Source organism: Ascaphus truei, chromosome 15 (assembly GCF_040206685.1).
Source record: "Ascaphus truei isolate aAscTru1 chromosome 15, aAscTru1.hap1, whole genome shotgun sequence".
Lineage (NCBI taxonomy): Eukaryota > Metazoa > Chordata > Amphibia > Anura > Ascaphidae > Ascaphus > Ascaphus truei.
In genome coordinates this window covers 18,699,039-18,713,854 of record NC_134497.1, presented here as the reverse complement: position 1 = coordinate 18,713,854, position 14,816 = coordinate 18,699,039, and the positions used below count along the sequence as shown (strand labels likewise).

The 14,816-nt window shown below is 48.1% G+C and overlaps 1 protein-coding gene across 1 annotated transcript in view; it reads right to left on the bottom strand.

Annotated features, from left to right (window-relative positions):
- LOC142466639 (uncharacterized) overlaps positions 1–14,509 on the bottom strand; it is a 31,131-nt gene extending 16,622 nt beyond the window's left edge. The window contains exon 1 of the mRNA XM_075571886.1: positions 14,471–14,509. The gene's annotated coding sequence lies outside the window, so the exon portion shown is untranslated. The remainder of the gene's footprint in view (positions 1–14,470) is intronic.
- Positions 14,510–14,816: the final 307 nt, after the last annotated feature.

The following is a 14,816-nucleotide window of genomic DNA, read 5'->3' as shown; positions in this document are numbered from 1 at the left end:
GGGGATATAGTAGAAAAGTGAGTGACCGATTCATATGTATCAGCTCCTGCCTCTTATACTGTGGGATATTTGCTCTATAAAGATTTTTATTCTTGTAAGTGTGTTTTATCTTCTTTAATATGGGCATCAACACAATGATAAGTAATTAGCTAAGTTGAACGATCGATCCATTCTCCTGTGATCGATCGGCGAAGATTCGGCTCGGGGGTTCACTAAATGGCTGTCAGTGCAGCAGAAGAGGACCAAAGATGCATAATTCTGTGAGGAAGATCATGTGACCAGGTAGTCACTAGATACAATTGGGGCACTGCTAGAGAGAGAGCAGGGCTCAAAAAGGGGCGTGGCAGAGCCTGTTTCAGAAGAGGAAGGGGGTGTGACTTTGTAAATGGTTGCTATAGAAACAAAAAATGCTTGTTACATTATAATACATTAAAAATGTCAGTTTATAAAAAAATGCTACAAGTATTTTCTCATAGTACGGAACGGATTTATTAAAAGAAAACACACATGAAGGATATTGCTTGGTTTGCAGATTTAAATAATCTCCAGTGAGGAAATATCAGATGCGTTGCTGAAGAATCCCTTCTACAATTTCATAATTTGGGACAGGATTCCATTAATTGGATTTCTTGTACGCCTTAAACCTCCATTCTCTCACTCTCACACTCACACACACACACAGTGTTATATATTGTATATTTATATTTCAACACGGTTGCACTTTTTCTATTTTGAATGATCTAGTACAGTCCATGGCCCTGCCCTTGGATTGTGTGAGAGATTGAGAAGGTTCGTGACCCTGTTCTGGGGTTCTGTGAGAGGATGAAAAGGTTCCGCGTCCCTACCCTAAGGTTCTGTGAATGAGAAGGTTTAGCGACCCTGTCCTGGGGTTCTGCGAGAGGATGAAAAGGTTCCGTGTCCCTACCCTAAGGTTCTGTGAGTGAATGAGAAGGTTCCGTGACCCTGTTCTAGGGTTCTGTGAGAGGATGAAAAGGTTCCGCGTCCCTACCCTAAGGTTCTGTGAATGAGAAGGTTTAGCGACCCTGTCCTGGGGTTCTGCGAGAGGATGAAAAGGTTCCGTGTCCCTACCCTAAGGTTCTGTGAGTGAATGAGAAGGTTCCGTGACCCTGTTCTAGGGTTCTGTGAGAGGATGAAAAGGTTCTGCGTCCCTACCCCAGGGATCTGTGAGAGGATGAAAAGGTTCCGCGTCCCTACCCTAAGGTTCTGTGAGTGAATGAGAAGGTTCCATGGCCCTGTCCTGGGGTTCTGTGAGAGGATGAGAAGGTTCTGCGTCCCTACCCCAGGGATCTGTGAGAGGATGAAAAGGTTCCGCGACCCTGTCCTGGGGTTCTGTGAGAGGATAAGAAGGTTTAGCAACCTTGCCCTGGGGATCCGTAAGAGGATGAGAAGGTTCCGCATCCCTGCCCCAGAGATCTGTGAGAAGGTGAAAAGGTTCTGCGGCCTTGACCCGGGGTTCTGTGAGAGGATGAGAAGGTTCCACAGCTCTGCCCTGGGGTTCTGTGAGAGGATAAGAAGGTTTAGCAACCTTGACCCGGGGTTCTGTGAGAGGATGAGAAGGTTCCACAGCTCTGCCCTGGGGTTCCATGAGAGGATGAGAAGGTTTCTGAGGCCCTGCCCTGGGATTACGTGAGAGGATGAGAAGGTGTCTCATGTCTACCCTGGGGTTCGTGACAGGTTCAGAAGGTTCCGCGTCCCTACACTGGGGTTCTGTGACAGGATGAAAAGTATACTGAAGCCAGGGTCACGAATGGTGTATGAATGACTCCAGTAAGCTTAACTCGTGTCTCACCTCTTCCAAAGCACAAACAAGTCCTTTTCTCTTTCTAGATTTTATTGAGGGAAATCACAGGGAGATAGGTGCTTGGTGATGTAATGTAGATAGAGAGTGCTTCTCTGTCTGATGTGCAGTGTATCAATGGTGAGACAGTGTAAAACAAAAAGGCCTTGCTGGGGTAAATAGCAGGCAGTTACTCACTCAGAGTCCAGGGTGAAAAGGAAGTGAGGAGCAAGGGTCACACTAGATGGGAAGTGAGACAATACTAACTGTCAGCAAGGACAGGGAAGAACATGGGAAAGTCCATTAACTGGAGGACTGGAGATGTTGCCAGAGCAACCAGGGGTGTGACAGACTGGAAGGAAAAATGGCTACATAATGTATCCATTCTATCTGCACTGGGAGTGAACTGCAAGGAAAGTGACATCCAAGCACAACTAGCAGGCAGAACTGCCAAGGGAAAGGGGGGCTGAAACAGAAAAGGCAGACAGGGGTATTTCTGTTCCATGACACTCCCCGTCTGGTATCTGGAGATACCACTATTTTAGGTGTATGTGGAACATATGTGCAATACAACATAACAAGAATAACATCACATTCTCAAACAATGCAAGAGTCCATGTCCACATAGCGATGTGACACCGGCCGGTATCACTGGTATCAAGGTCCCTTGGCCAAGGTTCTTTGGCAAAGGATGCAGGGTGGATGCACAGCTCCAGGTCTGCTGGTTGCACCACAATGTCTTTGTGTAAAAGTCTCTGGCACTGTTTCCCTTTAGCCTTGTGAGAGAACAGTCTTTTTGTCTCTGTAGTTTTGCCCACAGAGTGCATCCCCTTGTAGGTATGCCAGCCGTGGTAGCCTGTCGATCTATCACCTGGCGTTTGGCAGAAGGAGATGGCTTTTGGCTCCATGCGGAAGCGGAACAACACTCTTGGAAGACTGGTTGTCGAGTCTAGTCCAGTAGAGAGGGCGTCGTTCAGGGGGACTCCCTGGAGCTGAGCGCTGGGGCTGAACACTATCCGGATCTGATAGGGTTCCTGAAGGTGGTAGGCCCCAGATGATTGGAGGTACCGGCATTCTTCACCTTCCTTCATTAGAGGTGCTGGCTTTGCGTGGCCGATAAGGAACATCTTCTGGATGAAGGCCACAAAGTTGTTTTTGTCTCTGGTTCCCTTTGTAGGTCGCATAGGAACGAAGTGAACCTAGAGATGGCATGTTCTCCATTGTTTGGGAAGCGCCTTCTTGGTGGACGGAATGGTAGCGGGTTCGCCCAACTGCCCGGTCCGTTTCTGACGAGCTCCTTGACCGTTGACATCAGGAATTCTCCATCTCCCATCAATGGTGTTTGCTTTTCGTCGTCCTTTGTGGGCTGGAACGCTGTGCACCCTAAGTCATTGGTGCATTCCTCTTGCAAGAGAACGTTTCCACGTATTTTGGTGATACGCCTTTGTATCTCTTTGTTGCCTGCCCTCAGGAGGTTGTTCTCTCCTTGGACATGACGAAAAACAGTCTATTTTGCCCTAGTAAATCCCTTTATGAGATGTCTCTGATATTGTCTTTTTTTAGACGTGTGAGAGGACAGTCTTTTTGACACTGTGGCTTCACCTGTAGGGCGCAATCTTTTGCGGTTATGCCAGCCGTGACAGCTGGCTGCTTTACCTCTGGATACTCTGTGGAGAGGAACGACTGTACGTCCTAGCCGTGCCATTGCTCACGAGAGGATCGTCCGATTGTTTATTGTCTTTTGGATGACCCCTTTGTCGGTCACCTTTGGGAGGTTACTTTCTTCCTTCAGTGAAGTCGACTCGTCATCCTTGGTTATCTGAACCGCTAAGCATCCTAGGCCATTGTCACAACCCCCCGATGCAAGGATGTTTTTGTTGACCTCAGGGCTATGACCTTGTCTTTTCTCTTCACTTGGCCCTTCGGTCACTTGGAGATGGCCAAGACATGGTTCAGAGAGAGATGTGTGTCCACATTCTGTTACTACCGTTCTGCGGGCGTCAACATAGTCTTGCCCGTGCTCTTTGTCGGTGCACGCGTTGCCCACTATCACCCATCCTAGGTCAAGTCTTTGGGCGTATGGCGCGTTGTGGGGTCCGTTATGCTGTTTACGGACTTTATGTACCCTCATGATGTCCCTGCCGAGCAGCAGCAAGATCTTGGCGCCTTGTTCTACCGGCAGGATGTAGTTGGCTATTCCCTTGAGGTGCGGGTAATGGCGTGCCATGTCTGGTGTGGGAATCTCGTCCCTGTTTGTGGCCATGTGGCTGCACTCGATGTGTGTGGGAAGGGACATGTTCACTTTGCCGTCTATGGAGCATATGGTGTAGCCATTCACTCTTCTCCCTGTGGTCTCCATTCGCCCTGCACACGTTCTGAGAGTGTAAGGAGAAGCACCGTCTTGTATGTTAAACATGTCGAAGAACTCTGACCTGACCAGCGATCGGTTGCTCTGGTCGTCAAGGATTGCGTACATCCGAATAGCCTTCTCAGGTTGTCCCTGGGGGTGCACTGTGACTAGGCATATTTTGGAGCAGGATATTTTGTCACCTTCTTTTCCGCAAACCTCAGTGCGCTGAGATGTGACGGATGTTGACTCTCCTTCTTCTTTCTCCCCGCCATGCTCCGCTACGGAGGATGGGTTCTTGAGTTGGTGGAGTGTCAGCGCCTCTGGGTGTAACGATGTCACGTGCTTGTCACTTTCGCACACTGTGCATTTGATCTCTTCTTTACAGTCCCTGGCTAGGTGAGTCGTGGAACCGTAGCACCTGAAGCAAACTCTGAATTCTCCAAGTAACCTCTTGCATTCCTCTAGGGACTTCATCCTGAACCCAAAGCACTTGTTGAGTGGGTGTGGCTTCTTGTGTATGGGACATTCCCTGTCTGGGTCGCTTGGTTCCTTGCCTCCGGCGACCGACTGATCGGGAGTAGTTTGGGTCGTGGGAGGCACGTCCGTCCTGCGGACCGAGATGGGTGTTTGGGTGTTACCATATCTCGTCACTGGTCTCTCGTTCCTCAGGCTGCTTGCACTGTATGTGGTTTGCGCACCCAAGATGAAACTGGGATCGTTCCTTGTCCTTGCCGCTTCGCGGATGAAGCTCAAGAAGAATGAGAATGGAGGGTAGACGACTTGCTTCTCCCTTTTGTATTTGGAACCTTGTGAAATCCACCTTTCTTGGAGGTTGAAGGGTAGCTTCTCCAGGATGGGTCTCACTCCCCGAGCTGAGTCTAGGACGTTGAGTCTTTCCTTGCGAACTCCAGTTCTTGCAGCAGGTCCCCGAGCTCTCGTAACTTCGAGTAGTCTTTGGTTGTGATCTTGGGGAAGCTGTCGACTCTTTTGAAGAGCGAATCCTCGACTGCTTCGGGGCTACCGTAGGACTCTTCTAGCCTTTCCCACACTAGGTCAAGACCTACTTGGGGTTGGTGCGCGTTTGCTGCCCGAAGTCTCTTCGCGTGCTCCCTGGATTCGTTCCCCAGGAACTTGAATAGCAGGTTGAGCTCTTCCCTTGCTGAGAAGTCCAAGCTGTTGATTGCGTCTTTGAACGTGAACTTCCACGTCCGGTAGTTCTCAGGGCGGTCGTCGAAGCTGATGAGTCCTGCTTGCACCAGGTCACGCCGGATCATGTACTTGGCTATGTCTGTCAGGCCTGAGGCATCGGCGTGTTTGTCCCATTCTGAGGTAGTTGCTGGGAGGGTCTGTGCGGTCGCCTCTTCCTTGGCGTGGACGTGTGATGACTGCTGGTCGGTGTGAGGGGCTGTGTTTTCCCGTGTGGGTGTACCTGGATGGCAAGCCTGTTGTAGTGCATCCATGTGCGCGCTGGCGTGTGGATCACTGTTGCGGCTGTGGCTATCCCAGGCAGCATGTACCATTGACGGAGCAGCATCTTCTCCTCGTGGACCTAGCAAGTCTTCGGTTTCTGTAGAGTCTCTCCCTCCGTGTTGAGATGGTGCGCTGGTGTTTACACTGAAGAGGCTCCTTACGTAGTCTTCAGTGCGTTGGACTGGATCCTCTGAGGCGATCCGTCTGTACGGTTGCTCCCCGCCATCCTGTTGCGCGGCTGCTTCTAGGACTTCGGCTTGGAATATAGCGGCAGCAGCTTCTCTTTCTTGATTTAGGGCCTCTAGGTTAACGTCCACCTCTGTCTTTTTCCGTGCAGCAGTGGCAGCCGCGGTGGCAGTGGCTGTCTGCTCCTCCTCTTCTATGCGGGCCCTTTCTAGTTTTATGGCTGCCTCTTTCCGAGCGTATGCGGCCCTGGCACGTGCGGCCTCTGCGGTGGCTCGCGCCTTGGTAGCGTTTGCGCTTGCGCTAGACACGTGAGATTGTGCTGATCTTGCTGACCTTGATGAGTTCAAATGGTACCCCTATAACTGCACTCTAAACCAATAGTGTATGTTTCTAGGGCTATAAGGTTAAGAATCCCCTATACCAGAAACTAAAATCGAAAACGGCGCAAAAAACAAAAAAGTTTTAATACATCTTTAAATTTAATAATTACACTCAAATGGATAAAATATGGGTATGAACTGACCCCTCGGAGGAGCGAAGGGAGTCAAAGATGGGGATAATAGTAAAGCTAGTAATCTCCTATGGAACATATAAGGGAGGTTAACCCCATAGACTCCTGCGTGTTATTTAGGACATATGATGCTCATGAACTAAACACATATCAAATGCATACTGCGTAGGCAAAAATAAGATAGCTGTATCAGACTTAATAGTACACAATGTTAACAGCACTACACAGATAAATATAAGTATCGCACTGTATATAGTAACGTGGTGTTAAATGGTCTATGCTCATAACCAAATAGCAACTCCTGGGACTGTGTCACTTTCAAAGGTGTTATCCCTTCCCTCAGACTCGTATGGATACAAGTGTTGCAATCAGTGTAACAAGCCTGTAACAGAAAAGCGTTGTATAATAACAGCTTCCCGGCGGCTAGCTAGAATACATACAAGCAGCTCTGCATAAGTTAGACGGCTGCTGTAATAGCAACAGCCAGCGCTATTGGTTTGCAGAAGGAAAGGGTAAGGGAGAGAAAGCAGGCTACGGCGAGCCTTAGACAGACAGAGAGAGGCATACGACCCGTTCCAGCATCCGATACAGTCCTCGCAGTCGCTCCTACGGTGACGTCACCCTCGTGACGTCAGCAACAACCGACACGTGTTTCGCGCGTGTGACGCGCTTCTTCAGGGGGAGGAGTCTGCCCTTCCGAATTAGTCTCTGATATTAATAGGGAGACTTGAACTCTTATTGGTCCATGGGTCTTTATAGCGTTTGCCTGTATGCTGCAAATAGCGAGATTAACCCTATCAGACCAGGTTTGTGTCTACAAACTAATAGTTTGGGACATGATGATTATTTAGGATATTTAGAATTCCTTATACATTTATAATTCTTCCTGACTGCTGCACATTAAGTGTAAGTGGATAAAAAATATGTATATAGAGTATGGTTAACCCAAAACAATGAGATTATGTGCATGTAGGAGTGTCTCAATAAATTATTATAGTGATCCGCCCCTAGGGTCAATACGGATCTCGACATCTTGAGTATGCTATATGGTATTAGCTCCAAGGTTGTGTAGAGACTCTGCAAGATATCACATTATTACTAGCTGAAGTAGCATATAGGAATGTAAGAGTGTAGGAGTGTATTGCCCACTTATGGTGATCCGCCCCTAAGGTCAATACGGATCTAGACTTCTTTAATATACTGTATAACATTACCCCAGAATTGTATTTAGATAGCTTTATCAATTGTAATTTATTGCCATGAGTATCTAAATATGTATGATGTTGGTTATATATATTTATTATCCACTATACACAAAGGCTAATTGTAGGTCAATAGTTGTTAACATGAGTTAACGTAAAAATGCTGAGTACATGAATCCCTCATTCAGTCCTGAGGGTGACTGGGTCTGAAGGAGGTAAATCCACCGACAGTCTCGTTGGAGTAGGATTTTGTCCCAGTCACCCCCTCGAGGGCTAGGAGGTACATGTTCAATGGCTGAAAAAGTCATAACTTGTTGATTGCCCTGATGGCACTGGGCAATATGTCTAGCAATAGGTGTATCCACAAGATTTCTTACATTGCCCAGATGTTCCAGTACACGTACTTTGAAGGGTCTGTGGGTTTTACCCACGTACCTCATTCCGCATATACATGTCATCAAGTATATGACTCCACTGGTCTCGCAGCTAATAAAATCACTTATTCTGTATGTAATTGTACCATTAAGGTTCATAAATGATTTAATATTCTGCATATAGGGACAACCTTTGCATCTCGTGCATTTAAAGAAACCCTTTGGTTTGTCTCCCAACCAGGTTTTCTTAGGTTCGGATTGGAAGTGACTGCGTACGAGTCGATCCTTGACGTTTCGGCTACGTCTACAGCTCATACTACAATATCCTCCAGGAGAATATGCCAGAACTGATTTAGGATACTTCTTACTTCCTGCCATTGGCTGCTGTATTTGCCAATAAAACGTATCGTGTTGTCTTCTTGTGGCTCATTTTTATGCACGAGTAGTTCTGTTCTCACTGACGTTAATGCCCTGTAATATGCTCTTTTGATCACCTTGTTGGAATAGCCTCTTTCCCTAAACCTTAGTGTCATATCTTTTGACTGAGATTTAATTTCCGTTAGGGAAGAGCAGTTACGTCTTAACCGTAAAAATTGACCAATTGGAATGTTATCTACAATGTGCCTCGGATGATGGCTTGTAGCCATTAGCAATGTGTTAGTAGACGTGGGTTTTCTAAAAATATTACTTTCTAGACTGCCAGTGTCAGTCTTGTGGATAGTGATGTCCAGAAAATCTAATTGTGTCTTACTGATTTGGTAGGTAAGTTTGAGGTTCAGTGTATTATTATTCAGATGGTCAATGAATTCTATTAACAGTGCCTCTGTTCCATTCCAGATGAGAAGGATATCGTCGATATATCTGACCCATAATTCAACATGTTGAGTATACCTCTCACAATCCTCAAGGAAGACTGTTGTCTTTTCCCACCAACCCATGTACAGGTTGGCATACGTGGGTGCACAAGTCGTCCCCATTGCCGTACCTTGTACCTGGTGGTAAATGAGATGGTCAAATAAAAAGAAATTATGGGTCAGAGTATATCTTAGTAGGGTGAGTACCAGGTTGTTGTGTGAAACATTATCCTCCCCTCTTGCTCGCAAGAAATGCTCTACCGCTGAAATCCCAAATTCATGGGGGATACTTGAGTATAGGGCCTCTACGTCAAGTCCTACTAGAAAAGTGTGTGGTTCTAGTGTGATGTTTTCAATTCTAAGGAGGACATCCTTGGTATCTTTCACGTGTGAAGGAAGACACGTGACGTAGGGACGTAAAAAGTTATCCAGATACACACTGACGTTTGACGTGATGTTATTGATCCCTGAGACAATAGGTCTTCCTGGGGGGGGAAATTTCCCTTTGTGTATCTTAGGCAGACTATAGAACGTAGCTACCTGCGGTTTTTTAACTAACATAAAGTCATGCTCATGTTTGGAGATTAGTTTACTTTGCAAGGCTTCTGTAAGTATATTTGTAAGTTCTTTCGTGAAAGTGATTGTTGGATTGCTTTTTAGTATTTTATAGCAATTGCGGTCGGATAGAATGCGTTTGCATTCGCTTACATAATCACTCTTGTTTAATAATACAACATTGCCTCCTTTATCAGAGGGTTTCAAAATTATGGTGGAATCAGATTCCAGGTCTTGAAGAGCCAAACGTTCATTAAAGGTTAGATTTTGTTCTCCCTTCCTTATCCTTAGTGATTCTAGTTCTTTCGTAACTAATTGACAGAACACGTCAACATTGGCACATGTATCAGGTGGTGGTACGAATAAGGATTTATTTTTGAGATTAGTGAAGGGACCTTCACCTGGGGGTCGATTGCTCTCTTCTAAGAGACCCGTAGCCTGCTTTCTCTCCCTTACCCTTTCCTTCTGCAAACCAATAGCGCTGGCTGTTGCTATTACAGCAGCCGTCTAACTTATGCAGAGCTGCTTGTATGTATTCTAGCTAGCCGCCGGGAAGCTGTTATTATACAACGCTTTTCTGTTACAGGCTTGTTACACTGATTGCAACACTTGTATCCATACGAGTCTGAGGGAAGGGATAACACCTTTGAAAGTGACACAGTCCCAGGAGTTGCTATTTGGTTATGAGCATAGACCATTTAACACCACGTTACTATATACAGTGCGATACTTATATTTATCTGTGTAGTGCTGTTAACATTGTGTACTATTAAGTCTGATACAGCTATCTTATTTTTGCCTACGCAGTATGCATTTGATATGTGTTTAGTTCATGAGCATCATATGTCCTAAATAACACACAGGAGTCTATGGGGTTAACCTCCCTTATATGTTCCATAGGAGATTACTAGCTTTACTATTATCCCCATCTTTGACTCCCTTCGCTCCTCCAAGGGGTCAGTTCATACCCATATTTTATCCATTTGAGTGTAATTATTAAATTTAAAGATGTATTAAAACTTTTTTGTTTTTTGCGCCGTTTTCGATTTTAGTTTCTGGTATAGGGGATTCTTAACCTTATAGCCCTAGAAACATACACTATTGGTTTAGAGTGCAGTTATAGGGGTACCATTTGAACTTCTTTGTTCACTCTTTCTAATATTGACCTCATACCTCTTTGCACCTAACGTTTTAAGGACCTACGGTATAATAGGTGAGCAGTTCTTCACAATCCTTATATGACCTTGATGAGTGCCTGGATGTGCTCGAGCGCTGCGATGCGGTCTCCAGGAGGAGCTCTTTTCTCTCGCTTTGGGCGTCTGCGATGGCGGTTCGCACGCGGCTATCGCGTGTCAAGTCAGTATTGTGCTGTAAGTCCCTTTCATGTAGGCTTTCACTGGTATTAGCCCTGGCCAGGTAAGTGACGTATGACTCTGACAGCCCTTGATAGCATAAGTGGTCTATCTTTAATTGAGTTATTGCCTGCTCGAGCTGTTGTACAGAATTGCCAGCGGTGGCGACATTGCGTATCCCGAGTGTGGTAGTGTTCCAGGCCAACTCTAATTTAGCGCTGTGCGCTTCAATGTCAGTTTCGTATTTTTCGCGGGCCTTTTGTGTCAGTGTGACTGTCCGTTTGGGCCTTGGGTTTGCCTGCGCCTGTTGCAGTTGCAGTTGCGCAGCAGTCTCTGTGTCTGAGTGATCGCTCTCCTGCATGATGTCTGGTGAGGCTCTGAGTTCTGCCATGCTGTAGGTGTGTGTAGGCCTTTAGCCAGTGCGTGTGGCGTGCGGTCTTTTACCTGTGTCAACGATGGGCGTCTGTCTCAGATGACGCCGAGCGGTGTCCTGCAGTGTGCAGCGTAGGGGTAGCTGTACTCACAGGTGTCCGGTGGCTCTGACCCGTGTCCGGTAGCGTGGCCCTTGATGGCGCTAGCTGGGGGGACGTGCGCAGGGGTAGGTGAGATGGTGGTTCCTCACTCTGGGGCTGTGCAGGGGGTGAACTCAGACAGAGAAAGGCAATTAGGTTTGTGTGTAAGCTGTACTGTCTATTTGCAAAGCTGCTGCCTCGTGTGCAAGGTGTATGCTGGCTGTGTCCAGTGTAAATCCGCTTGCTTATCTGAAAGGCTGCAGGCTGCGTTCAGTTTGCTGTATAAAGCTTGCTGCCCTGTCTGGCAGAGTGAAGCTGCTGCTTGTCCAGAGACTATTCTGTATAGTATAAATCTTTGAGTAGTAGCTCCTGTGTGATTCCCTAACACAGGTCTTTGTTTTACTATACTGAAGCCAGGGTCACGAATGGTGTATGAATGACTCCAGTTAGCTTAACTCATGTCTCACCTCTTCCAAAGCACAAACAAGTCCTTTTCTCTTTCTTGATTTTATTGAGGGAAATCACAGGGAGATAGGTGCTTGGTGATGTAATGTAGATAGAGAGGGCTTCTCTGTCTGATGTGCAGTGTATCAATGGTGAGACAGTGTAAAACAAAAAGGCCTTGCTGGGGCAAATAGCAGGCAATTACTCACTCAGAGTCCAGGGTGAAAAGGAAGTGAGGAGCAAAGGTCACACTAGATGGGAAGTGAGACTATACTAACTGTCAGCAAGGACAGGGGAGAACATGGGAAAGTCCATTAACTGGAGGACTGGAGATGTTGCCAGAGCAACCAGGGGTGTGACAGACTGGAAGGAAAAAGAGATACATCATGTATCCATTCCATCTGTACTGGGAGTGAACTGCAAGGAAAGTGACATCCTAGTGCAGCTAGCAGGGGGAACTGCCAAGGGAAAGGGGGGCTGAAACAGAAAAGGCAGACAGGGGTATTTCTGTTCCATGACAAGAAGGTTCAGCGTCCCTTCCCTGGGGTTGTCTGAGATGAGAAGATTCCGTGACCCTGCCCCAGGATTCTGTGAGAGGATGAGAAGGTTCTGTGGTGCTGCCCCGGGGATCTGTGAGAGGATGAGAAGGTTCAGCGGCCTTGCCCTTGGGTTTTCGTGAGAGGATGAGAAGGTTCCGCAGCCCTAAACTGGGGTTCTGTGTGAGGATGAGAAGGTTCAGCGTCCCTTCCCTGGGGTTCTCTGAGATTAGAAGGTTCTGTGACCCTGCCCCAGGATTCTGTGAGAGGATGAGCAGGTTCTGTGGTGCTGCCCCGGGGTTTTCCTGAGAGGGTGAGAAGGTTCCGCAGCCCTGCCCCGGGGTTCTATGAGAGGATGAGACGGTTCCGCGGCCCTGCCCCTGGGTTTTCGTGAGAGGGTGAGAAGGTTCCGCAGCCCTGTCCCTGGGTTTTCGTGAGAGGGTGAGAAGGTTCCGCAGCCCTGCCCTTGGGTTTTCGTGAGAGGGTGAGAAGGTTCCGCAGCCCTGCCCTTGGGTTTTCGTGAGAGGGTGAGAAGGTTCCGCAGCCCTGCCCTTGGGTTTTCGTGAGAGGGTGAGAAGGTTCCGCGGCCCTGCCCTTGGGTTTTCGTGAGAGGGTGAGAAGGTTCCGCGGCCCTGCCCTGGGCTTCCATGAGAGGATGAGAAGGTTCTGAGTCCCTGCCCCGTGGTTCTGTGAGGATGAGAAGGTTCGGCGGCCATGCCCTGGAGTTCCGTGAGAGCAGGAGAATGTTCCGCAGCCCTGCATTGGTGTCCCGTGAGAGCAGTAACGTTCCACGGCCCATCTCTGCAGTTCCATGGGAGAATGAGAAGGTTCTGCGGCCCCTTTTGATTTCCCTGATCTCCCATGGCAAAGCAGCCGCTAGGGTGCTGAGCAATTTCCTCCACCCCGATTGGTTGCATTGAGCCTGGGGGTGGGGTCCAGCAGAGTTGGAAGCAGCATGGGCAGTAGAGAGGCGTTTGTCTGTCCTGTGTGTATTTGTTCTGTCCTGTTGGTGTGTGTATTTCCCGTGACCCTCTGCCCAGTGGTGGGATTCAGCCGGTTCGCACCGGTTCATGCGAACCTGTTCCTAGCATTTCCCAAGCTCACCGAGCCGGTGCTTAATTCTTGAGACCGGCGCGGGGAGATGGTAAGCGGCAGCGGCATCAGACCCCGGGTGTTAAAGAATTAGCCGGTAGTAGAATCACTTGAGGCAGACAGAGCAGGACTGCAAGGAGGACCGTCATCTAGCAGTCTGACCCGGAACTTCCGGTGTCGGCTGCTTGAGAGCCCTCCTCACCTCGTGCTGCTCGGCTCCTGCACTGCCTCAGGTGATCCTTCTACAGGCTAATTCTTTAAGCCGGGGGCCCGCCGCTGCAGCAGACCATCTCCCTGTGCCTGTGTCCACCCAGTTAGGCATGCAGGAGGGGAGGGGGGAGAGGGACGGGGGGAGATCTGTGGATGCTATGGGGGAACTGGGGAAGATCTGTGGATGCTTAGGGGGGCTGGGGGAGATCTGAGGGGGACTGGGAGGGATCTAATGATGATGATGGGGACTGGGGGAGATCTGATGATGATGAGGGGGAAAGCTGATGATGTTGATTTTTCACTATGAAAGGACGGTAAGGTCAGAGAGAACCGGTTGCTTAAATTTCTGAATCCCACCACTGTCTCTGCCCCCTCTGACTTGCGACTGTCTGTCTCCATCGCCTGTCTTTCTCCTGTGACCCTGTCATACTATATTACACTACCCACACACACACACTCTTCCTTTTAAGAAAATACCATACAATTTAAACTAAATTTAGTAAATGATGAATATATTTTTTTTATGAAAAAAAAACTAGTTTGTCATTATTTATACATCACATTATTATTTTTATTATTATTAACGTATTCCATGGGCCTGAGGGGGGAGTGGGAGAGAGAGAGAGAGAGGAGGAAGAGCTATGGACCAAGCGCCACAAAAGATTGTGCCTACCTGCAGAGACCTGGAAGGGGCAGATCAGGAGGGTGGGGGGTGTGAGAGGCACCCCTTTCAGATCGGGTACTACATGTTAGGGTAGCCAGCCGGGGAGGGGGTAGTAGTGGGGGGGGGGGGGGGGTGGTGTGTGTGTGTGTGTGTGTGTGTGTGTGTGTGTGTGTGTGTGTGTGTGTGTGTGTGTGTGTGTGTGTGTGTGTGTGTGTGTGTGTGTGTGTGTGTGTGTGTGTGTGTGTGTGTGTGTGTGTGTGTGTGTGTGTGTGTGTGTGTGTGTGTGTGTGTGTGTGTGTCTATAGATGCAGAGTTACAATGTATTTCATGTGAACGATAACACAATAGATCAGATCATACCTTGCTGCAGCCCTGCCTGGGAGATGCAGCCTGCAGGGGGTGTGGTTAAGAGCTCCACACTGATTGGCTGATCTCTGGGCGATGTCGTGGAATTTGTTTACCAAGTGCTCATGGGACTTGTGGTTCTGCGAGCTGCAGATACTGTAGCATTAGCACAGAGGCTGGACTACAACTCCCGGAGGCGGTGTAGGGAGAGTGGATGAGTCATCAGCCAATCAGTGCAGTCCTTGGTTACACCCCCTGCACACTTCTTCCTCTCCCATATAGGGCTGCTGCAAGGTGTGATCTGACACACACAGGCACACAATTAGTGCAGGGAAAGCGCTAATACCACAAATATGCAATA